A 25,750-nucleotide genomic window follows, 5' to 3' on the forward strand; every position below is an offset into this window, starting at 1 on the left:
CCTGAAAAGCAGGATGTGCCCAAGGTGAGTTTCATATGTTTTCAGGACTTTACTGAAGGATATTTCCCTATCTGTAGTGCAGGGGGCATGGGATTAACATGCAGATTTGAGGTTGGCATTTTGCTTGGGAAATTAAGAGGGTTATTCTGGAAAGGAATGAGTAGAATATGGAATAAGGGCCAAATTCTATATATAGAAATATGTAAAATTCATGATTAAACACTGATCTAGTCCAGCATTTACATACCAAAGAGCCTGGCAAATAAAGCAGCTAGAAGATGGAAGGAGGCAGAATTCCAGTTGCTGCCTCTCCTAAAGGAAACAGATTTTAGAGTTTGAGTTCAATCAGTTTAAAACCCACTGCTTGAACAAAGATTAGTCCTTAAGAGAAACATAAGTAGAATCAGCACCTTACAAAATATCTTTGCTGCCCAACATGCAATTAAAACTTACTAGACATGTGAAGACTCAGCAAAGTATCACTTAAAGCAGTCAACAAAAATGATTCCCAAGAAGACAGAGAAGCTGAAATTGTCAGAAGGAAGTTAAAGCAGCAGTTATAAATATATTCAAGGTTCTGAAACAAATTCTATTCACAATGACTGAATTAGTCACAATGATTGAACATTTGGAAAATATGAGTAGTGAAATTGAAACTGAAAAAAAGGAAATTCTATAAACATTAAATTAAACAGTATGATGATAGGTGAGATTAAATACTCTCTGATGAGCTAAATAGCAAGAGGACAAAAAAAGTAATGACCCTTAAGACATATCAATATAATTTATTATAATATATAGAGAAAAAATAAAATTAATAGAAAATATGTAGGACAATATAAAAAACATCCATAGAAGTATGAACTATATAGGAGAAGGGGAAGAGAAAAAAAATCAATATAACTTGGGGCTATATCAAATTTAAGATATGCATATTTATATACTTAAAAAGAAAGATGACAGAGAATCAGGAAAGATACTATTTGAAGAAATAATGGCTAACCATTTTCCAGATCTGATGAAAAACAAATTTATGGATCCAAGAATAATAGTGAACTTCATGCAAGGTAAATACAATCACACCAAAACACATCAGAGTCAAAATGATATCCTAAGATAAAATAAAAATCTTGGAAGATTTAGAGAAGAGCTAGCACCTATCTTACTCAAACTCTTCCAGAAAATTGCAGAAGGTAAACTTGCAAACTCATTCTATGAGGCCACCATCACCCTGATTCCAAAACCAGACAAAGGTGCCACAAAAAAAGAAAACTACAGGCCAATATCACTGATGAACATAGATGCAAAATTCCTTAACAAAATTCTAGCAAACAGAATCCAACAACATATTAAAAAAATCATACACCATGACCAAGTGGGCTTTATCCCAGGAATGCAAGGATTCTTTAATATCCACAAATCAATTAATGTAATACACCACATTAACAAATTGAAAGATAAAAACCATATGATTATCTCAATAGATGCAGAGAAAGCCTTTGACAAAATTTAACATCCATTTATGATTAAAACTCTCCAGAAAGGAGGAATAGAAGGAACATACCTCAACATAATAAAAGCTATATATGACAAACCCACAGCAAGCATTACCCTCAATGGTGAAAAATTGAAAGCATTTCCCCTGAAATCAGGAACAAGACAAGGGTGCCCACTCTCACCACTACTATTCAACATAGTATTGGAAGTGCTGGCCACAGCAATCAGAGCAGAAAAATAAGTGAAAGGAATCCAGAGAGGAAAAGAAGAAGTGATAATCTCGCTGTTTGCAGATGACATGATCCTCTACATAGAAAACCCTAAAGACTCTATCAGAAAATTACTAGAGCTAATCAACGAATATAGTAAAGTTGCAGGATATAAAGTTAACACACAGAAATCCCTTGCATTCCTATACACTAACAATGAGAAAACAGAAAGAGAAATTAAGGAAACAATACCATTCACCATTTCAACAAAAAGAATAAAATACTTAGGAGTACATCTACCTAAAGAAACAAAAGACCTATACATAGAAAACTATAAAACACTGATGAAAGAAATCAAAGAGGACACAAACAGATGGAGAAATACACTGTGTCCATGATTAGAAGAACCAATATTGTCAAAATGGCTATACTGGCCAAAGCAATCTATAGATTCAATGCAATCCCTATCAAGCTACCAACAGTGTTTTTCACAGAACTAGAACAAATAATTTCACAATTTGTATGGAAATACAAAAAACCTCGAATAGCCAAAGTAATCTTGAGAAAGAAGATTGGAACTGGAGGAATCAACTTGCCTGAATTCAGACTATACTACAAAGCCACAGTCATCAAGACAGTATGATTAAAAAAAAAAAAAAAAAAAGTCAGTATGGTACTGGCACAAAGACATAAATATAGATCAATGGAACAGAATAGAAAGCACAGAGAGAAATCCATGAACCTAAGGACACCTTATCTTTGACAAAGGAGGTAAGGATATATAATGGAAAAAAGACAACCTCTTTAACAAGTGGTGCTGGGAAAACTGGTCAACCACTTGTAAAAGAATGAAACTAGAACACTTTATAACACCAAATACAAAAATAAACTCAAAATGGACTAAAGATCTAAATGTAAGACCAGAAACTATAAAACTCCTAGAGGAGAACATAGGCAAAACACTCTCCAACATAAATCACAGCAGGATCCTCTATGACCCACCTCCCAGAATATTGGAAATAAAAGCAAAACTAAACAAATGGGACCTAATGAAACTTAAAAGCTTTTGCACAACAAAGGAAACTATAAGCAAGGTGAAAAGACAGCCCTCAGATTGGGAGAAAATAATAGCAAATAAAGCAACAGACAAAGGATTAATCTCAAAAATATACAAGCAACTCCTGAAGCTCAATTCCAGAAAAATAAATGACCCAATCAAAAAATGGGCCAAAGAACTAAACAGACATTTCTCCAAAGAGGATATACAGATGGCTAACAAACACATGAAAAGATGCTCAACATCACTCATGATCAGAGAAATGCAAATCAAAACCACAATGAGGTACCATTACACGCCAGTCAGGATGGCTGCTATCCAAAAGTCTACAAGCAATAAGTGCTGGAGAGGGTGTGGAGGAAAGGGAACCCTCTTACACTGTTGGTGGGAATGCAAACTAGTACAGCTGCTATGGAGAACAGTGTGGAGATTTCTTAAAAAAAACTGGAAATAGAACTGCCATATGACCCAGCAATCCCACTCCTGGGCATATACACACCAAGGAAACTAGATCTGAAAGAGTCATGTGCACCCCAATGTTCATCACAGCACTGTTTATAATAGCCAGGACATGGAAGCAACCTAGATGCCCATCAGCAGATGAATGGATAAGGAAGCTGTGGTACATATACACCATGGAATATTACTCAGCCATTAAAAAGAATTCACTTGAATCAGTTCTAATGTGATGGATGAAACTTGAGCCCATTATACAGAGTAAAATAAGCCAGAAAGATAAAGACCAATACAGTATACTAATGCATATATATGGAATTTAGAAAGATGGCAACGATAACCCTATATGCAAAACAGAAAATGAGACCCAGATGTACAGAACAGACTTTTGAACTCTGTGGGAGAAGGTGAGGGTGGGATGTTTCGAGAGAACAGCATCGAAACATGTATATTACCTAGGGTGAAACAGATCACCAGCCAGGTTGGATGCATGAGATAAGTGCTTGGGCCTGGGTGCACTGGGAAGACCCAGAGGGGTCGGGTAGAGAGGGAGGTGGGAGGAGGGATCGGGATGGGGAATACATGTAACTCCATGGCTGATTCATGTCAATGTATGACAAAAACCACTACAATATTGTAAAGTAATTAGCCTCCAACTAATAAAAATAAATGGAAAAAAAATCTTGGAAGAAGATACAGAAAATCATTATATTACATAAAGGAGAATAGTGATATGAAGCTGACATCATTAGAAGCAATAAAAGTCATTATCCACTAAAAGCTGTCAAGACATTTTAGACAACAGGCTGTTTTCAGGACAGGTGCATAGAAAACACTGGAGGATATTCACATCTTATTTGGGTCAGTAACATGAGAAAAGCTCAAGGAACTATGGGGTATTCTCAGATGACTCTAAAAGTCAGTGGGAGGAATTTTCACTAATCATACAAAGGACCTCAAATAGAATACAAATATTTAAGTTGATATTAATATATAAGCACACATATGTGAAAGATAAAAATCCCTTCCCTAGAGCTTCAACTAAAAACATATTTACAAATATAATACAAAGTTGTTGTAAATTCAGTAACAAAGGGGTTAGAAAATCAGTAGTAATTAGAATAGTTAAGTGAAATTATTACAATAAACATGACATTTACAGTTGCTAAAAGTATCCACACGCTATTTAAAATTATAAAAAGAAAATTTCCCTAGTGGCTCAGTTGGTAAAGAATCCACCTGCAATGTGGGAGACCTGGGTTCAATCTCTGGGTTGGAAGATCCCCTGGAGAAGGGAATGGCAACCCACTCTAATATTCCTTCCTGAAGAATCCCCATGGAGGAACCTGGCAGACTACAGTCCATGGGGTCTCAAAGAGTCAGACACAACTGAGTAACTTTATAATAGAGATATAATAGAGTAACTTTATAACTAAGAACCGTTCCTTTATAATAGAGAAATATGGCAGATATCAGCTTAATCAGAAAACCAGTCTTAACCTGATATAGATAACAGTAGAACAAAGCAGTATCATGTTCTTCCTAAAACAGTATCTTGAAAAAGACACCCTACACTTCAGTAATATTCCTGCCATCACACGCGGGTGTACAAATACCATAATCTGAATTAAATACAAGGAAATAGCAGACAAATACGTTCTACAAAATTGACATTCTACAAAATACCAGTCCTATTCTGTTCAAAATATCAAGGGTAAGAAAGAAAAGGTTGAGAAACAGCTCCAGAATAGACAAGATATAAACAGTGCAATCCCTTTGGGATTGTGGATGGGAAGAGACAGCTATTGAAAATAATGTTGGGAAAACTGATACGATTTCAATATGGGATGTGGATCAAAATTGGGATACAGTGGTAAGTGATAGGAGGGTGTTACTCATCTACACAGAATTTATGTGGCACAAAAAACTCACTAATAACAATAAATTTTAGAATATAATGTTTAAAAATATAATGCAAAAGTCCATAATGCATAAAGTATCAAAATTTTAAGTTACAAAATTATTTCTTGTGTTGGTGGTATAGTAGTAAGCATAGGTGCCTTCCAAAATTACTACTGATCTTTCCTCTGGCCTACAATATGACTTGGTAAACACTAACTATATCAATGTTATATTACTTGATTTTTTCAACTGTTTGATGTTTAAGAGAAAACACTTTAGGGAAATATATAATGTAGAAAACTATGGTAAAGGGCCATGATATCTCTTCCTGTGGAAGGATTAAAAATGATCCAAAACCTGGGTTCAATCCTTAGGTCAGGAAGATACCCTGGAGAAGGGAATGGCTACCCACTATAGTATTCTTGCCTGGGGAATCCCATGGACAGAGGAACCTGGTGGGGTACAGTACCTGGGGTCACAAAGAGTCAGACAGGACTGAGCGACTAACACTTATACTGTCAGTTCAGTTCAGTTGCTCAGCCAAGTCCAACTGTTTGTGACCCCATGGACTGCAGCATTCCAGGCTTGCCTGTCCATCACCAACTGCTGGAACTTATTCAAACTCATGTCCATCAAGTCAGTGATGCCACCCAACCAACTCATCCTCTGTTGTCCCCTTCTCCTGCCTTCAGTCTTTCCGACCATCAGGGTCTTTGCCAGTGAGTCATTTCTTCACATCAGGTGGCGAAAGTATTGGAGCTTCAGCTTCAGCATCAGTCCTTACAAAGAACTTTAGGAAGGACTGGTTTGATCTTCTTGCAATCCTAGGGACTCTCAAGAGTCTTCTCCAATACCACAGTTCAAACGCATCAATTCTTTAGCACTCAGCTCTCTTTATGGTCCAACTCTCACATCCATACAGGACAATGGGAAAAACCATAGGTTTGACTTTTGTCAGCAAAGTAATGTCTCTGCTTTTAAATATGCTGACTAGGTTGGTCATAGCTTTCTTCCAAGGAGCAAGTGGTTTTTAATTTCATGGTTGCAGTCTCCATCTGCAGTGATTTTGGAGCCCAGGAAAATAGTCTCTCACTGTTTCCACTGTTTCCCCATCTATTTGCCATGAACTGATGGAACCAGATGCCATGATCTTCATTTTTTGAAAGTTTAGTTTTAAGCCAGCTTTTTCACTCTCCTCTTTCACTTTCATCAAGAGACTCTTCAGTTCCTCTTTGCTTTCTGCCATAAAGGTGGTGTCATCTGAATACCTGAGGTTACTGATATTTCTCCTGGCACTCTTGATTCCATCTTGAGTTTCATCCAGCCTGGCATTTCACATGATGTAGTCTGCATTTAAGTTAAATAAGCATTGTGAGAATACATAGCCTTGATGTACTCCTTTCCCAATTTGGAACCAGTAGATTGTTCACTGTCAAAGATACATTAAATTCCTGATCTATAGGATATTTGAATATGACCTTATATGGTAAAGGATGTGATTGCATTAAAAGTCTAGAGAGAAAGTGGGTATCAGGCATATCAGCAAGTGTTCTAAATGCCATCATATGTATCCTTACAAAAGAGAGCCAAAGAGAGTTTTAGGAAAGCGGCAGCAGCAATGTGACTAAGGTGGCAGGGATTGCAGCAATGCCACCGCAAGGCAAGGAAAGCTGGCAGCCACCACAAGCTGCAAGAGGCTAGAGATGGGTTCCCCTCCAGAAACTCTGCAGGGAAGGATACTGCCCAGACCTTGATTTTGGACTTCCATCTTCCAGAACTGTGAGAGAAAAAATCTGTTAACATAAACAGTCAAGTTGTGTTTTAAAACAGTAAGTGGTAATTTGATATGGCAACCACAAGAAACTAACACACAGTCTTAAATGGCATTGAGTTGGTGGCAGCTGATACATGTAATTGATGTATAAATGTAGAAGGATTGGAGGAGAATGAGAAGGTGAGAGAATAAAACTGAAATGGGATTTAGTATAATACGACTGAACCTGGCTACAGAGTATATGAAATCTCCTTGAACTCCCTGTACCATATCTGTATGTTTGATATAACAGAACTAATTTACCAAGATAAACTGGAAAGTCCCTGGTATATATTATTTTTCTTCTATAAATCATGAAGTATAGATCTCTCTATGTGTATCGTTAAATCTCACATTTGTTTACATTTAGCTGTAACAATCTTAGCAGTATTTATGAGCATTCTATTATGATCCTCAAAGAAGGGACAGTTTACAAAGGAAAAAATATATATATTTTTTCCATGGAGACTAGTTGCTTTTCTGAAGAGAGTAACTTGCTACCAATGTCTTTCCCTTTTAAACTCTAAACTTCATGAGGTGATAAAAGGAAAACATTTTTTTTTTAACCTAGCATGATTCCAGTCGCAAACTAGAAGCCTATTATAAACTTAATTAAAATAATTAGGGAATATATAAATATATAACCAAATAAATAGTATACTTACTGCTTTCAGAGACATTGGTAGTTTTCCTGTCATATTACTACTAGGCAGAAATATATTCCTGCTATATCATTTTATTTTCCCTTCATGGGTACACATGCATTAATTTTTGTAAACTTTTATAACATTCACATCAAAATTTATATGAAATGTCACATTAATAAGGCTCTATGGGAATACTGGTTTCTAGAACTATCCCAGGGTTCAATCATTTAACATAAAAGAGGTAAAATGACCAGGAATGAAGCATCAAGAAGTCTGTCATTATCTTTGTGTAACTAAGGCAATCTTCTTAATCACAGTACACATAATACTCCAGATGAATATTATAGGAGATATATTTTATTTATTTTAATAATACCTTAAATATTCTGATACACAATTTCAAGATGACAAAACTGACATTCAAAACAAGCTTAAGTATCACACTTTGTAACAAGCAGGTCATATGTGACAATGAGAATGTACTTTTTGGTTGAATTTACTAAAATGTTAGGTGCTTACATAGTATTATTTATGACTTCCAAACAAAATTATGTTCTCTATTTCCTCACCTGTAAAAGGACTGAGAGTAGATACTTCCTCAAGTTCTCTTTTCACAAAAATTGGAATGAAGCTTACCAAAGATCAAATAAATAGTAAAGAATGAAAGTTCCCAAAGCCCTTGATATAAATTTGATTATTTAATTTTAAAGTTAGTATCTATATACAGTAGTTATTTAAATTGTGCCTTTCCACCAATAAAAGTCCAAGTTTTAATTCTCATTACCTGTTAATGTGAACTGCTTTTTGAAAACTGTGTCTTTGCAGACATCATAAAAAATATCAAGAGGAGGTCACACTGAATTTGGTATGGGCCTGAGTCCAGTGACTGGTGTCCTTATATTGGGAAGATACCAAGGGGAAGGTCCTTTGATCTGAGGCAGGGATGGGAAAAATGAGTTTATAAGCCAAGGAATGTCAGATCATTGGGAGATGCTATGGGAGAGGCAGGGAACAGATTCTCCCCAGTCTCTAAAAGTAACCACCTCTGCTGACACCTTGATTTGAGATGTCTATACTCCATAAATGTAAAGGAGTATATTGCTGTTGTTTAATGCCACTCAGTTTTTGGTATGTTATGGCAGATCTAGGAAACTAATATGTTTATGATAGAAAAAAATAGTCTTCACTTTGGGTTATTTTCAGATATCACTGAGAATTTCCTTCATCGAACTTATCAGAGCAATATTTTATGCTGTCAATTATGCTGCTTTGTGGGAAAGATGAAATTAACTGATAGAATTTTGATTAAAGATTTATATTTGTGAAAAACATTAAATTAAAAAAATCAAATCATACAACACAGTTCTATAACATGTTTTGTAAAAATATGTTAATTTATTGTAAGGATGAACAGTATAATTCAAGGGTCTAGGTCAAAAATTTATTCTTACAGTATTTTCAAAATAAATTTAAATATTTTAGTTTATGTATTAATTATCTCTATCCGTATAAGAAAAACAAGCATAGATCATTGATGGCAGGTTATAATCAGCATGTGCTTCTTATGTAAATGGAGTCATCTAGGATTGTTAACTATGTCTATCTTGTCTGGACTCACATGTCTAGATATGTCTAGGGATCTACTGGTTTGCCACGATTTAGGCTAGCCTTGCCTGGGATTCCATATGTCCCATGACCTCTAACAGATTACCTCTATTGAGTTCTCAGGACAATTGTAGAAGCATTAAAAGTAAAACAAACAAACAAACTCAAGGTGTCTTAAGGTCTAGGTTTTTAAAAGACAGGCTGTCACTCCTTCCTGTATTATATTGGCCAACTAAGTTTTATAACCAAATCTTGAGTCAGAAGAAAGGGGAACTACAAGAAACAAAGAAAAGTGCTTGGTTACAGGAAGGGGTGTAATTCACCATGTGAACACTTAAAGAGACAGGAATACCAGACCATGTTACCTGTCTCCTGAGAAACCTGTATGCAGGTTAAGAAACAACAGTTCAAACTTTATGTAGAACTGTCTGGTTCAAAATTGGGAAAACAGTAAGAAAATGCTGTATATTATCACACTGTTTATTTAGCTTATACGCAGAGTACATCAGGCAAAATGCCCAGGTGGATGAGTTACTGGAATCAAATTGCCAGGAGAAATAACAACCTCAGATGTGCAGATGAAGTGAAAGTGAAGTTGCTCGGTTATGTCCAACTCTTTGCGACCCCATGGACTGTAGCCTACCAGGCTCCTCAGTCCATGGGATTTTCCAGGCATGAAGACTGGAATGGATTGCCATTTCATTCTCCAGTGGATCTTTCCAACCCAGGGATCGAACCCAGGTCTCTGGCATTGTAGGCAGATGCTTTACTGTTTGAGCTACCAGGGAGATGATACCACTCTAATGGCAGAAAGTGAAGTGGAACTAAAGAGTCTTTTGATGAGAGTAAAAGAGGAGAGTGAAAAAAACTAGCTTAAAACTCAATATTAAAAATGAAAAATAAATAAGATTATGGCATCTGGTCCCATCACTTCATGGCAAATAGATAAGGGGAATCAGTGACAGATTTCCTCTTCTTGGGCTCTAAAATCACTGTGGATGGTGACTGCACCCATGAAATTAGAAGACACTAGCTTCTTAGAAAGAAAGCTATGACAAACATAGACTGTATTAAAAAGCAAAAACATCACTTTGCTGACAAAGATCTGACTAGCCAAAGCTATGGTTTTTGCAGTAGTTGTGTATGGATGTAAGAGATGGAACATAAAGAAGATAGAGTGCTGAATAATTGATGCTTTCAAACTGTAGTGTTGGAGAAGACTCTTGAGAGCCCCTTGGGCACCAAGGAGACCAAACCAGTCAATCCTAAAGGATATCAAACCTAAATACTCATTAGAAGGACTGATGCTGAAGCTGAAGCTCCAACACTTTGGCCACCTGATACAAAGTGCCAACTCATTGGAAAAGATGCTGGGAAATGTTGAAGGCAGAAAGAGAAGAGGGTGACAGAGGATGAGATGGTTGGATGGCATCACTGATTCAATGGAAGTGAACTTGGGCAAACTCCTGGACATAGTGAAGCAAGGGACAGGAAGGTCCGACATGCTGCAATCCATGGGGTCGCAAACAGCTGGACACAACTTAGTGATTGAACAATGACTATTCACCATGTATAGAATGAAGAGATACCATTCTTGATTTTGTCAGTCTTGTTCTAATCAGACAAATGGACATATTTCCTGCCTATGTAGCTCCAAATTGTACCTGATATGTAAGCAGCAGGATATTTCCATCTATGTTATATTTGCCAAAGTTTAGTTGTATACAAATTCCATAAAATTCTCCTATATTAAATTGTCCTTCTTTTTATATTTAGGTTTCTTGGTATCATACTGAGCTACTATATAAATAATAAATGTGGCTATTAAGATTGATTTAAAATGAGTAGTCAAGTCAAGCACCTTGGTCACCAGAGAGAGGAAATAATTAAAATGTTTTTGTGGCTTAGTTTACCTGGCAATTAAGGATTGGATCACAGACTTTTACAAGTGGCACAGCTGTGAAGTGAGAACATTTTGTCTCAGAAAACAACTGACAAAACAACAGTAATGATATAACATTAAACCTCAAGTGTCTATGGCAGAAACTGAGCACGAGCTAGAAAAGGAAATAGGAAAGGATCCTTAAAAGGCAATAAACATTGTTTTTCAACAAAAGATAAAGAAGAAAATTGATTATAAAATTTTACTCTTATTTTTCAGAGTTTTATATTACACAATATGTAATCTAATCATCCCTAAAGGCTTACAATAAAAAATCGGTCCCCAGATTACTGCAGTAGAAAAATCCTTCGTTCATAGTCCCAGGAAGCAATCAGTTTCAATGTAAGCTTCCCTCCATCTTCTTTTTTCCCAGTTTACCTTTATATTTGGCAATACCATACTTATAATCTACTTTCTTAATTTTTCAGTTTTTCATATGATTTGCTTCTTAGCAACAAACACTGACATTCTTCATATTTCCCATTCTTCATATTCCCCCTCACCTTCACACACACGTCCCTTTCTTTATCATCTCTCTACCGTGGCTCTATTACTGCTTCAGTCCAAGCAATTAGCTGTTCAAGATTTACATCATTATGTCGGGGGAGTGTGTAATTTCCTTGATTCTGTCTCATTACAACAAAAAATTTGAAGCGACGGACCAGTGTGACAGCTCTCAGATGGACCAGTGTTACAACTCTCTGTTACAGCTCAGTTTTATTTAGAAAATAAAGGAAAATACATCCTCGAGGCTCAGGGCATGCTGACCTAAAAGACAGGAAGAGAGAGGTTCCCCCCCTCCCCACCAACCCCCACCGTCCCACCCTCCCACCCCGTCCTTTTTCTCTTCTTTTTATGTTTTTTTCTCCTCCCCCTGGGTTCACCCTCTGTGCATTGGGCTAGCCAGGAGTGTTGTTTGTTCTACCTGAGGTCCTCACTCCAGCCCTCCGACCTTCCTTTGTTCTATTCTCGCAGACTTTTCCCTTCCTTGTCTTTTAGCCACCACCATTCTGGACTCTTTTTTTTCCTATTCTAACTACCTAACAATTACAAGTACAGGTTCATGAGAATGGAAATTTTGGTTTTGTTTTCCTATAGCAATGCTAAGGTCACATGCCCTTTGCTATATAACTTCTGCTATTTTCCTTAAGCAAACAAATCCCTTTCTTAATTTTTTCATTTTCTACTTTCTTTTTTCCCTTGTACATTCTATGAATCCATCTCCAGAACCTGGAGGACAAACCTCCAGTTTACAGATCTGACAGAGAATAAGTCAGTTTAATTTCCTTTTTCCTTCCCCTTGGGAGTTATTTTCCTCAGAATTTAGAGCACATTGTTTTATCATCTTGAAACTTTAGTTGTCCTATTGAGAAACTCAGTGTTATCATATTTACTGATCTTTTGCATGTAATGCTGTTCTGTTTTGGATTCTCTCTGTAAAGGTTTGAGATCCTCCTTTACCCTTTCTATTTTGAGGTTTCATAAAGACATACCTTGGTTTGTCCTTGAGAACTTTTCCTGAATTATTTGGTGATATACCTTTATTTATTTTCACCAAAGGAGTTCAAGATTAAACTATTATTAGGGTTGTGGAATTTGTGAACTGAATCATTGAATTTTTAGTTGTTTTATATTGTGTATCAAATTCTCTTTTAAAACCCATTACTTCACTAGAAAATTTCTTTCTAATCTTATTGAATTTTTCTTTATTGGATTCTTATTTTAATTTCAGTGAGTTCTTTTTATACTCTAAATATTTCTTTCATTTTCCTTTCATGGATGAAATTATCTCCCTAAACTTAAAAAAAAAAAAAAATGAGAATACTTTAAAAATTCAGGGACATAAAAACCTTGAGTTTATTTAAACTTTTTTTTTTTTTTTTTACTGTTTTTCAAGTTGGAACCTTTCTTCAAATGTGTCATGAGTCCTGAGTGGCTAATCATATTTTTGAATGAGCCAGCACTACACTGTAAGCATCTTTGGCATGCAAGGAATTGACCAGGCAATTAGTCTCAGTGGAAATTAATTAGGCTGGGCTTTGTCAACTGTTAGAAGGGAACTACAACTATAGTGGATTTAAGTTTTATGCCTTTGGCTAGATTTGTTCACCAGAGAGAAACCTTTCAATTTCTTTCCTTAGGAGAATATGCTTGCTTGCAATAACTCTGGAGTTTTATCTTAGAACTGTGTGGGAGAGCTAGGTTCCATTTGATGGGCAGAGGGATCTAATTGCATTTCAACCTGTTTCCATATACTTTGATATGGCCACACTTCAAGGTACTCTCATTTTCTGAATATTTTTAGGACTCTTGGGGGATAAATATGAAAGTTATATATGAGTTAATCTATAGTCACAAATTCAGGAAAAGTTTACCTAATTGTTTTCTATCTTCTAAAATATTGGCTTTTTACCCATCCTTAGAGTCCTTTCCTTTTAAATTATTTTATTCACTCAGTTTAACTAGAAGAGAAGAGTTTGATTAACATATATCTTTAATTTATTCTTAATTGAAATTGTGAAGGTTAAAAAAAGTATTTTTTAAATTTGTTAATTTTTTCACCAAATGTATTCAAATATGTAACATGCTAATATTAATATTAACAAATATAATATCAATAGTAATATTTAAATTTCACTATAACATGTTAATATAGCAGATTTATGTGACAGATATTTGACATATTCAAAGAAGGCAATGGCAACCCACTCCAGTACTCTCGCCTGGAAAATCCCATGGATGGAGGAGCCTGGTAGGCTGCAGTCCATGGAGTCGCTAAGAGTCGGATATGACTGAGCGACTTCACTTTCACTTTTCACTTTCATGCATTGGAGAAGGAAATGGCAACCCACTCCAGTGTTCTTGACTGGAGTATCCCAGGGACGGGGGAGCCTGGTGGGCTGCCGTCTCTGGGGTCACACAGAGTCAGACGCGACTGAAGCGACTTAGCAGCAGCATTTGACATATTACATTCTAGGCACTTATTTTGGTAATTGGATCATGTCAAAGAACAAAACAAAGTGCCCAATAATATATAGCTTATATTTTACACAGGGGTGGGCAGGATGAAGCAGAAAATAGAGAATATAAGAAATTACACATTGTGATAGAATGTTTAAAATTTAGAGAATAATGTAAGGCAGTTAGTATTATGAGTGGACAATTTCAATCAAATACCTGATTACCATTATCAAATTTGGCCCCATTAAGAAGATGTTTTAACAGTGATTTGAGATAGGGGTTTCTGGAAGCATTCCAAGAAAAGGACAAACCAATGGAAAAGTTATATTGTAGCAGTATGACCAGTATGTTTAAAACATGGGGCCCAGAGGGCATAAAGGTGATGGATAAAAGATAATAGCAAATATCAAATCAGAAATTAGACTGTGGAGAATAGCTTAAGGTTTCAAGAAAATCAGAAACTGTTGTAGAATTCTGATCATAGTCATATAATACTCTGACTTAATAGGTTTATTCTAGACTCTGGTATTACTGTGGGAGGGAGGGAAGAATAAGGAACTCAGATCAGGGGGGCAATCACAGAGGTGACTGAGATGTGTCTGGATTCCAGATATGCACATATAAATGAGATTTTCTGATAAATTGAATGTAGGGATCAATGGGCTTGCCTGGTGGCTCAGACAGTAGCATTGAAACATGTATATTGCCATATGTAAAACAGATGACCTGTGCAAATTCAGTGCATGAAGATGGTGCTATAGGACAACCCAGAGGGATGGGTGGGGTGGGAGGTGGAAGGGGTGTTCAGGATGGTGAGACACATGTACACCCATGGCTGATTCATGTCAATGTATGGCAAAACCCACAATATTGTATTTAGCCTCCAATTAAAAAAAAAAAAAAAAAACAGGATCTGCCTACAATGCAGGAGATCTGAGTTTGGTCCCTGGGTTGGGAAGATCCCCTAGAGGAGGGCATAGCACCCCAGTATTCTTGCCTGGAGAATCCACATACAGAGGAGCCTGGTGGGTAGCAGTCCATAGGGTTGCAAAGAGTCAGACATGACTGAGTGACTAAGCACACATCATGGGATTGATAGGGTGAAACACATGAATAAGAGGACTTAGATTTCTGACTGCAGAGTTAAAAGGGGTGATCATAAATGAAATAAACATTTTTAAAAATCACTGAAGTAAGTTTGTATTTAGTCTTGTTGGTGTGGGATGTTGAAATTGACATACTTTTTTGGGCTCCAAAATCACTGCAGATGGTGACTGCAGCCATGAAATAAAAAGAGGCCTACTCCTTTGAAGAAAAGTTATGACCAACCTAAACAGCATATTAAAAAGCAGAGACATTACTTTGTCCAAAAAGGTCTATCTAGTCAAGGCTATGGTTTTTCCAGGAGTCATTTATGGATGTGAGGTGGACTATAAAGAAAGCTGAGCACTGAGGAATTGATGCTTTTGAACTGTGTTGTTGGAGGAGAGTCCCTTCGACTGCAAGGAGATCCAATCAGTCCATCCTAAAGTAAATCAGTCCTGAATATTCATTGGAAGAACTGATGTTGAAGCTGAAACTCCAATACTTTGGCCATCTGATGCAAAGAGCTAATTCATTGGAAAAGACTCTGATGCTGGGAAAGATTGAAGGCTGGAGGAGAAGGGGATGACAGAGAATGAGATGGTTGGATGGCATCACTGACTCAATGAGCATGAGTTTGAACAAACTCCAGGAGTTGGTGATGGACAGGGAGACCTGATGTGCTGCAATCCATTGAGTCACAAAGAGTTGGACACACCTGAGTGCCTGAACTGAACTGATCAATTGTGTAAAATTGACACCAAGATCTAGGACTCCAGAGTTTGAAAGACTTTTGAAATTGAGATTTATATAAGAAGTTACAAGAACCTATTTATTATTCAAAATGGTATAAATCAGAAAAGTGTAACCTCTTTTTAAAGAGAGAGAATTCCAAGCGGGATAATTAACAGAAGAGCCCAAGGAGGTACAAATAGTTAGGTGTGAGGAAGATCAAAAGCTATGCTGCCCTGTAAGATTGTGAAAACCAATGAAGAAAGAAGAATTCATTTGTGTTATTAATAGGATGAGGACTGAAAATTGAGTTGTAGAGGTCATTTTTGATCTGGGAAGGAAACTGGTAAGTTAATGGAATAAACATTTGTATGGAAACTGAAGAAAGAGGAACTACAGGGTAACTGGTAAAAGTGAGCAGAGACAAAAGTTTCAGATTGTATTTTTTTGAGACAGTTAATTCACATTCCGTTGTATGAAATACAGAGAGATCCTGTAAATGCTTCATCCAGTTTCCCCCAACATCTTGCATAGTTATAATACAATATCACAAAGATATTGATGTGATGGTAAAGATATAGAACCATTCCACAAGGATTCACTCTAATCCCTGTAAAGTTCTATTTTCTCAGGTAATTGTAATAGGTCACTATTGCCATAGATTACTCTACTTGCTATGATTATCACCTAAATCTGATATATTACTCTTGTGATACTTTGAAGAATTTGATATATTAAGTATTCCAAAAATATTAGAGTAAAATGAAAAGGGAAAATAAATTATACTCATATTGACTACTTTTCTTACAAATGAGATTAAGTTTAAAATGTTTCATTAGTAAACATTTTAAAAAGTTGTCTAAAATTATAAACTGAAATATTTGTGAAATACTGAAATGGTTTTTATTAAATTTCCTAAATATTCTTAAAAATTAAACTATATTATAATTAATTTTTGATAAAGCATTTTTAAAACTACTGCTGCTAGGAAGTAAATGAGAAACAAATATAGATAGACTTTGCAGATATTTTCAGAAACCCTAAAAACCATTCCATCTCAGTCAATAGAAAACATTTGAAATATTATCAACAAGAAACATTGTTTCTGATTCCTATATCAGGAAACTTGATGAATGGATATTCAGAAAATTAGCTATTAAGCTTTTAAAGCCATTGAGCAAAATGAAAACATGTTTATGTGTGATTGTAATACTGTATTTACTCATATCAACAACATATATGAGCCATTTATGATATGTCTGCCACAGAACAAATACTGAAATACAAAGGAGATATAAAAGATATCCTTTGTTGTTGAGGGTTATCGACTAACTAGGGAAAGAGCCGTGTTAACATATTTTTCAGCATTGCTTTGCTAGTGTGTGAGATGAGTGCAATTGTGGGGTAGTTTGAATATTCTTTGGCATTGCCTTTCTTTGGGATTGAAATGAAAACAAACTGTGGAAATTCTTCAAGAGATGGGAATATCAGACCACCTGACCTGCCTCCTGAGAAATCTGTATGCAGGTCAAGAAGCAACAGTTAGAACAGGACATGAAACAGTGTACTGGTTCCAAATTGGGAAAGGAGTACCAAAGATTATCATGGAAGACTCACAGCAGTGCTTTCTCTGAATGCTGTACTTGGGAATTTCATAGGTAGAGGATCACTGAAAACCTAACCTGGAATTATAAGATGGTTGACATTTTAGAATCACATCATAATTTGTGCTTTTTATAGGTGTCTACAAAAATTTGTCCTTTAAATATGTGAGAGGTGGACTTCATTGGTAGAAGAGTTTCTTCAGGTAGGGAATAAGTGGACAACTTGACTCGGGATAAGAAAGAAGGAAAAATGAAAGAAAGGTTTTTGAGGGAGCAACCAGCTGTAGGGCTGGGGTGCAGCTCAGAGGTAGAACATATGCTTCACATGTATGAGGCCCCAGGTTCAATCCCTGGCATCTCCACTTCCTTCAATCAACAGTGTTAATTTGTTCTTTTGGTCTTCCTGGTAACTCAGATGGTAAAGAATTTGCCTGCAATGCAGAAAATCCAGGCTTGACCCCAGGTTGGGAAGATCCCCTGGAGAAGGGCATGAAAACCCACTCCAGTATTCTTGCCTGGAGAATCCCATGACCAGAGGAGCCCGATGGCTACAGTCCGTGGATTTGCAGAGAGTCCAACAAAGTGAAGTCGTTCAGTCATGTTCAACTTTTTGCGACCCCATGGATGGTAGCCTACCAGGTTCCAGGTCCATGTGATTTTCCAGGCAAGAATACTGGAGTGGGTTGCCATAATTTACTTTTCCAGGGGACCTTCCAACACTGAGTGGCTAATACTTTCACTTTCAACCAGCTATAAACTCACTAAAGTCATTAGGGAGAATGGAGTATAGGAATGGTTGATTAGAGAAAAAAAGAGAGAAGGGCGAATCCAGGTGTTTGGTTGATTTTAGATTTCTAAATTGGTTGACTTTAGTTTGGTGCATCATTAACTAAAAGTTATATTAATAGAAACAAACAAACAGGTAAAGATTTAGCCTGAGGAAAAATAAATTTGATGTCATTGGGATTCGTGTTGGAGATTTCTATAACCACCAGAAAATATTGGCAAGGATTTAAATAAGGAGGTTAGCCATGGAAAGGTTAAGTTCAGTGGCTGTATTAATTTTCTATTGCTTTGTAACAAGTTTATCATCAACTTGGTGGCTTAAAGAACATCCATTTGTTGTCTTAGAGTTTCTATAAATCATAAGTCTGCACACACCTAAGTGTGCAAGGTTTCACCAGAAAGAAAATAAAAGAAAAAATATATATATGTCAACCAACCTGCATTCATCTGGAGGTTCAACTAGGAAGAAAACTCCAAAAACATTTCTAACTTTTCTCAGGTTATTTGCAAAATTTTCTTCACCTGTAGGTTCTCAGTCATTTGCTTTTTCTAAGCCAGTAATGGTGAAATTTCCATGGTTTTTGCTCCCTAACTGCCAAGTGCCTGGTACTTCTTTTAAAAATTTCACATGTTAAGAATACTACACTGATTGATCTTCCTTTTGATTAATTCAAGGATAACTGATTTGAAACCTTACCATACATCTGCAAAATCCCTCAATTTTGCCATATTCTTTTAGTTAAGAACTGAGTCACAGTTTTTGTCTATACTAATGGGAGAAGATAAGATTATCATTGAAGCAACCTTAGCATGCATCCTTTACAACAATCATCTATGATGTAACAGAATTCTGCATTTTAGGACTAAGTAACCATTAGAAGAATCAGATTTAATCTAGTTTTAAAAGTAAGTTATCCTGAGATTATTTTGAAATGTGATAATTTTATCCATTTGGTCAGCTAACTAAAACAAACATTAAGGAGTAAGCCAATTGCCATAGTCTATACATTTATATGTACAAATATAAAACAAAATTTATTTTCCTGACTATATTCCAGGATTATTTCTACTAAAACTTACATTTTAAGAAAGCTGTCAATTTTATAATTTTATAGAAAGTTACCCATCTAGAAAGAAGCTTAGGATGAGAAAAGGAAATTTAGCCTTTGATACTGAATTTTTCTTCAACTCATAAAAACTCTTGAAATGTGGAAGTATAGAACTTTTATTCTGATAGCAAAGACTCAGAAGACACCTAAGGCAAAACATTCTACTTTAATGATAATAATCAAAACACACTTAGGTTTGAAGTATGTATTGAATACTGACAATCAAAAGACTATCTACAATAAATTTGTAAAGTTTTATTCAAGGAATGGGAAATGTCTACATCTAAACTTGATTATAACTTTTCAGAAATACAGAAGTCCCCACAATCACTACATCTATAGTCTAAAGTACAGTTCACTTCATGAATTTCCAGTGCAGCAATTCAAAGTCAAAAAAGCTAAAGATTTAGCAATAGAAAGCAGGTGAGGTGGGGCAAATGGATGGAGTAGCGTGAAAACACATATATTACCTTATGTAAAATAAACAGCCAGTGGGAATTTGTGGTACGACTCAGGAAACTCAAACCAGGGCTCTGCGACGACCTAGATGTGGGGCAGGGAGGTTCAAGAGGGAGGGGAAATGTATATAACCATGGTTGATTCATGCTGATGTAAGGCAGAAACCAACACATTATAAAACAAGTATCCTTCAATTAAAAATATTTTTTTAAAAGAACCAGGTAATAGAAACACTCTAAAGTACCAGGTTTAAGATATCCCAAGGCATAAAAATCACTCCACCTCATTAGTGTAGATTTAAACTTCCCTCTAGAGTAATAGTAGTATCTGATCTAAAACTGAGTTTACCATGGTCTCTTTTCTCTCCTAACTTGTCTCTTCTATTTATAGACAAATTACAATAGTTTTCTATTACTATGTAATAAACTTAGAGGCTTAACACACACAAGCTTAGAGAGCCACACAAACTTAGAGACTTTAAAAAAAAAAAATCTTGATGGGTCAGGAACATGGGGATGGCTTACCTGGGCTTTGTTCTAGACCTCACAGGGCTGCAATTAAAATTTCAGCATGCTGCGTTGTCCCCAAAGTTTGGGGACCTCTTCCAAGTTCACATGGCAGTTTGTAGTTCCTGGTTGTAGGAATGAGGGCCCGATTTTTTCACGGACTGTCAGGCAGGGGCCACTCTCAGCTCCAAAGTCAGCTTCCACTCGTCTGCCCTGAGGCCCCTTCTAGGGCCCTCGGACAACATGACTGGTTGTTTTTTCAAAGCCAGCAAGACGCTGTCTCTGCCGCGTTCACCCCAGGGAAGTCCTGAATGCCTTCTTAAGGTCTCACCTGGTTAAGTCAGCTCCACACAGGATTACCTCCCTTTTCATTAAGCCACAGTTCAAGTGTTAGGGATGTTAACCACATCCGTATGATCCCTCACATTTGCCATATTCTCTTGGTTCCAAGCAGTCACTGATTTCACCTGTGCTCAAGGGGAGGGGATTACACGCAAGCAAGTACCCCAGTGGGTGGTGTTTTGGAGAGCCACCTAAGAATTCTGCCCACCAGGCCATTCCAACGAGCAGCCAAAGTAATCGTTCTGGGGTTGAAATTAAGCAAACAAAATTAAAGCTCCTACATAACATATACAAGTGATTCTTCATTGACTTAAATATCAAGTCAAAATTGTATAACATGAAAAGACACTTCATCTTCTATATATATTTACATATATACATCTGAAGCCTGTTTTTGTCCACTCTCTCTCTCTGCTTCTAATCTTTGTACCTGTTGGAATCCTTGTATTGGGGTATATAAATCTTAAAGTATCTTTGTTCAGAGCATAATCTACTCACACATTTTACCTATAAAATGTTCAACTTGCACATCATCCATTTAAAAATACCTTTCTAATTACTAGTTTTAAAAACCTTATCACAGGCATTTTTGATATACTTTGGATCCAGTAATTTTGAAATTATGTGTGTGTATCATATGGAGATACAGATCTATATGTTATCCATACCATAGTTTAACATATGTATATATACATATAACATACATATGTATATGTCTATAAACTATCCATAGTTATAGGGCTTGCCTGGTGGCTCAGTTATAAAGAATCTGCCTGCCAATGTAGAGACACACGTTTTCAGTCCTTGTGTCAGGAAGATCCCCAGGAAAAAAAAAAAAATAGCAACCCATTCCAGTATTCTTGCTTGGGAAATCCCATGGAGAGAGAAACCTGGTAGACTATGGTACATGGGGTCCCAAAAGAATCTGACATGACTTAGCGACTAAACAACAGCAAAATCCATAGTTTTATATTTATATACTTATAAATATATAGCCATATCCACATGTACATTTAACTTTGTGGTTCAAAGTACAACTTAAGACAGTGAAGATATTCTCTTCACTGTAATACATCTAGAATTGATTTTTATTCTTTAAGGTCAAAGTCGATGCTCACTTTTCTTCCATATAGATATGCAATTATTCTGGCATCATGTATTGAAAACGTGTCTCCTGTTTTATGGAAGTAATAATTTTGTAGTAAACCACATAGTCAAATATGTAGGAATATTTTGTAGACTCTATTTTTTCCTTCCTTGTTTTATCTCTTCTTGAACCAATACCACAATTTTAAAATTTAATGTTGTGGTGGTGTTAGCCACCCAGTTGTGTCTGACTGTTTGTGATCTCAAGGACTGGAGTCCATCAGGCTCCTCTGTCCTTGGAATTCTCAAAGCAAAAATACTGGAGTGGGTTGCCATTCCCTTCTGTGGGGGATCTCCCTGACCCAGGGATCAAACCCGGTTCTCCCTCTTTTCAGACAGATTCTTGATTGTTTGAGCCACCAGGGGAAGCCCCAAACTGACTATAACTCATAAATAAATGTTTATAGCTTGTAGTTAAAAAGTCTTTTAACTTTGATCGCTGTATTCAGTAGTATTTTTCTCATTATTGTCTGTATATATTTTCGTGTAAGTTTTACAGCCCATTTTATTCTATTTAACAAGGTTGGAATTCCTATTGAAATTTCACTGAATGCATAGATGAATTTAGTAAAAAATGTCAAACACTTTGTTTATGTAGCTTGGTTCAATTATTTTTTCCTATATCCATTCTAGTTTGTTGTTTTATGCTGTCTTAAAATGTATCATAAGAAGAAACACCAAATAAAATTGGACAAGTGTTTTGAGCAGTTAATTCATGAATGTAAGTATAAAATTGGCCAATATAGAAATGAAAATATGTTCAGTATTATTATTACAGGCATAAATCATTTATTGCACCTCACAGATATCATGGTTTATTACAAATTGACTATTTGTAGCAACCCTATGTCAGCAAGTTTTTCTATTAGCATTTTTTTCAACAGCAATTTTTTTTTTACTTTGTGTCTGTCATATTTTAGCAACTCTTGCAATACTTCAAACTTTTTCATTCTTATATTTGCTATGGTGATCTGTGATCATTGATCAGTGATGTTTTCACTATGATTTGCTAAAGTTTCAGATGATGGTTAGCATTTTATAGCAATAAAGTATTTTTAAATTAAGGTTTGTACCTTGTTTCTTAGACACAATGCTACTGCACACTTAATAGACTATAAGACTATAGTGCAGTGTAAACACAACTTTTATATACTCAACCACAATTTCATACGACTCACTTTATTGCAATATTTGCATTACTAAGGTGATCTGGAGTTGAATCCACAATGTCTCCAAGGTATACCTGTATCAGGTAAATTCCTGTTAAAGCTCTGGTTGAGATTCCACTACACAACCACAGGAATGGCTGAAGTGAAGGAGAACAAACAGACTGCAAATACATTTGCAATACAGTTTTGGATTTTTTTGTTGTTTGTTTTTCTATTTTGAGCCAGTCTTGAGGCTCTCAGTAGAGGCTGGTCAGTTCTATTTCTTGAGCAGCTGATTAAGTCCCAAACCCCCAACCACTTCCCATATGGGGCTTTCACACGCTGGGCCACCATATAGTAATCACCACAGGGTCAGGCATTTCCAAGGATAACACCCATGCCCTACAGCTTGCTGAAGTTATTCAAATTAGCCAGTCCTAAACCTGTTGATTTTGCCTCCCTCTCCCCTTCCCACAGAAACCAGAGTACAAAACATGCATCAATGGGCCCCTCTATTTTTCTCTGCTTGGTGATTAATCCCAATACCTCCCCTGAGCTCCGGTGGGGAAAATTACATTCATAATACTCTGTGAGGGTGGTTAAACTGTAAATGTCTCTGTTTTACCTTATATAATAAGGAAATACTAAATATTTTTAGAACTTTAGGTTTTTGTACTATGCATTTTTCATTCACTTATTTTTAGTTAATGTAAAACCATGTATGTAATGTAATGTAAAAATAATGAATTTAATTTAGAGATTAGAGCTTTTTTAAAAAGCTAAACAATAGGATTTAAGTGATGATGATTTTATCTAGTAATTAGTGCTTAAAATATATAAATTATTCAATGAATTGCCAGAGGCATATTTTTTATCAAATAAAACATATTTCCTCATAAAATTGCTAGTGGATAGGGAGCGTCAGAGGACCCTTCCTTGTGGACCTTGGTTCTTGGTAAGGAGACAGAGAAGACTCTGAGATCTTACCAGTGGCAAAAACAAATTTACTGTAGCAAGAACAGAAAGACCAACTCAAAAAGATGAGCCAAGCCAAGAGAGGCACCGGCACTAGCATGATACGGGACAGGGGTTTTTCAAGACAGGGCTTCTGTGTATTTATCTAAGTGGGCGTGGGCTGACAGTTTTGATTGACAGTGCAAATTACATAACAATAGGCTCTTTGCACATGTCTTTCCCATAACTGAGTCTGTTATAATCAGATGTATGTATATATGAAATATTTATGAACACTTAATAGGTGCTCAGCTGTCTAAGGTCACATGAGGACACAGCTGTGCACCAATGATGCATGTGCCAGAGTTGGAGAAGTCCCTGTGGTTACTGTGCACCCACTTTTCACATAGGGAACATGCACTGGACTTGGAAAAGTCTGTGTGGTTATTTTGTAGCATATTGATGAGCTCCCCTGGGCTGCATTGGACCTGTCTGGGGTGGGGATTAGAGATCAGGTTGAATATTTTTTGGCTAGGCCACTCTTCCTTGCTCATGTCTAACATCCTACCTTATGAAATGCAGAATTTAGCATTGTCATCATTGTCAGTGTTCCTGGCTTTCTTAATTTCAAAAGCAAAGTAACATTGCTGAGGTGCCAAAGCTGGTGCATCTTGAAAGTTAGCAGAGATGGGAGGTGCTCTAAGTGTCTTGAAAAGTGAAAGTGAAGTCGCTCAGTCATGTCCCCATGGACTGTAGCCTACCAGGCTCCTCAGTCCACGGACTTTTTCAAGCCAAGAGTACTGGAGTGGCATGCCATTTCCTTCTTCAGGGGATCTTCCCCACCCAGGGATTGAACCTGGGTCTTCTGCATTGCAGGCAGACAGATGCTTTACCATCTGAGCCACCAGGGAAGACCTAAGTATCTTACATAAACAAACAAGTGAAAAAAACAGAATCATGTGATGCTGCTTCACAGAAACTCAGTCTCATGCACAAACCTGGAGGTATTTATGAAAAAGTGCAGTCAAGTTAATTTGACTACCAGTATCTTAAAGTTTCTATGTATATTTCCTCACTAATGTTCACTCTAAAATAGATTATTCTCATGTTCCCCAAATAGGGCATGAGAGGGCAGTGAATGGATGACATTTTAAGCCATTTTTAAATGTATATCACTTTATTAGGATAATAATAAAACTATTTCAAGTGCATTTCCTCAGTCGCCAATATAATAGTGATATAGAGAAAGCAGCAATGATTAAGACTCCAACTTTGAAAGCCAACAGCAATACTGGTTATGGTTCCTTTCCTCAGTTTTGGATGAAACTAATTCCATTTGGCAGAAAGTGAAGAGGAACTAAAAAGCCTCTTGATGAAAGTGAAAGAGGAAGTGAAAAAGTTGGCTTAAAGCTCAACATTCAGAAAACTAAGATCATGGCATCTGGTCCCATCACCTCATGGGGAATAGATGGGGAAACAGTGGAAGCAGTGTCAGACTATTTTTTTGGGCTCCAAAATCAATGCAGATGGTGATTGCAGCCATGAAATTAAAAGACGCTTACTCCTTGGAAGGAAAGTTTTGACCAACCTAGACAGCATATTAAAAAGCAGAGACATTACTTTGCCAACAAAGGTCTGTCTGGTCAAGGCTATGGTTTTTCCAGTGGTCATGTATGGATGTGAGAGTTGGACTGTGAAGAAAGCTGAGTGTGGAAAAATTGATGCTTTTGAACCGTGGTGTTGGAGAAGACTCTTGAGAGTCCCTTGGACTGCAAGGAGATCCAACCAGTCC

General features: G+C 36.5%; 1 non-coding gene across 1 annotated transcript; it reads right to left on the minus strand.

Moving 5' to 3' along the window:
• Positions 1–24,793: 24,793 nt before the first annotated feature.
• TRNAC-GCA (transfer RNA cysteine (anticodon GCA)) lies at positions 24,794–24,869 on the minus strand. The gene has a single exon. It is a non-coding gene; the product is annotated as a tRNA-Cys (tRNA).
• Between the last annotated feature and the right edge of the window lie 881 nt (positions 24,870–25,750).

The sequence above is a fragment of the Dama dama genome, chromosome 31 (assembly GCF_033118175.1).
Source record: "Dama dama isolate Ldn47 chromosome 31, ASM3311817v1, whole genome shotgun sequence".
Taxonomy (NCBI): Eukaryota; Metazoa; Chordata; class Mammalia; order Artiodactyla; family Cervidae; genus Dama; species Dama dama.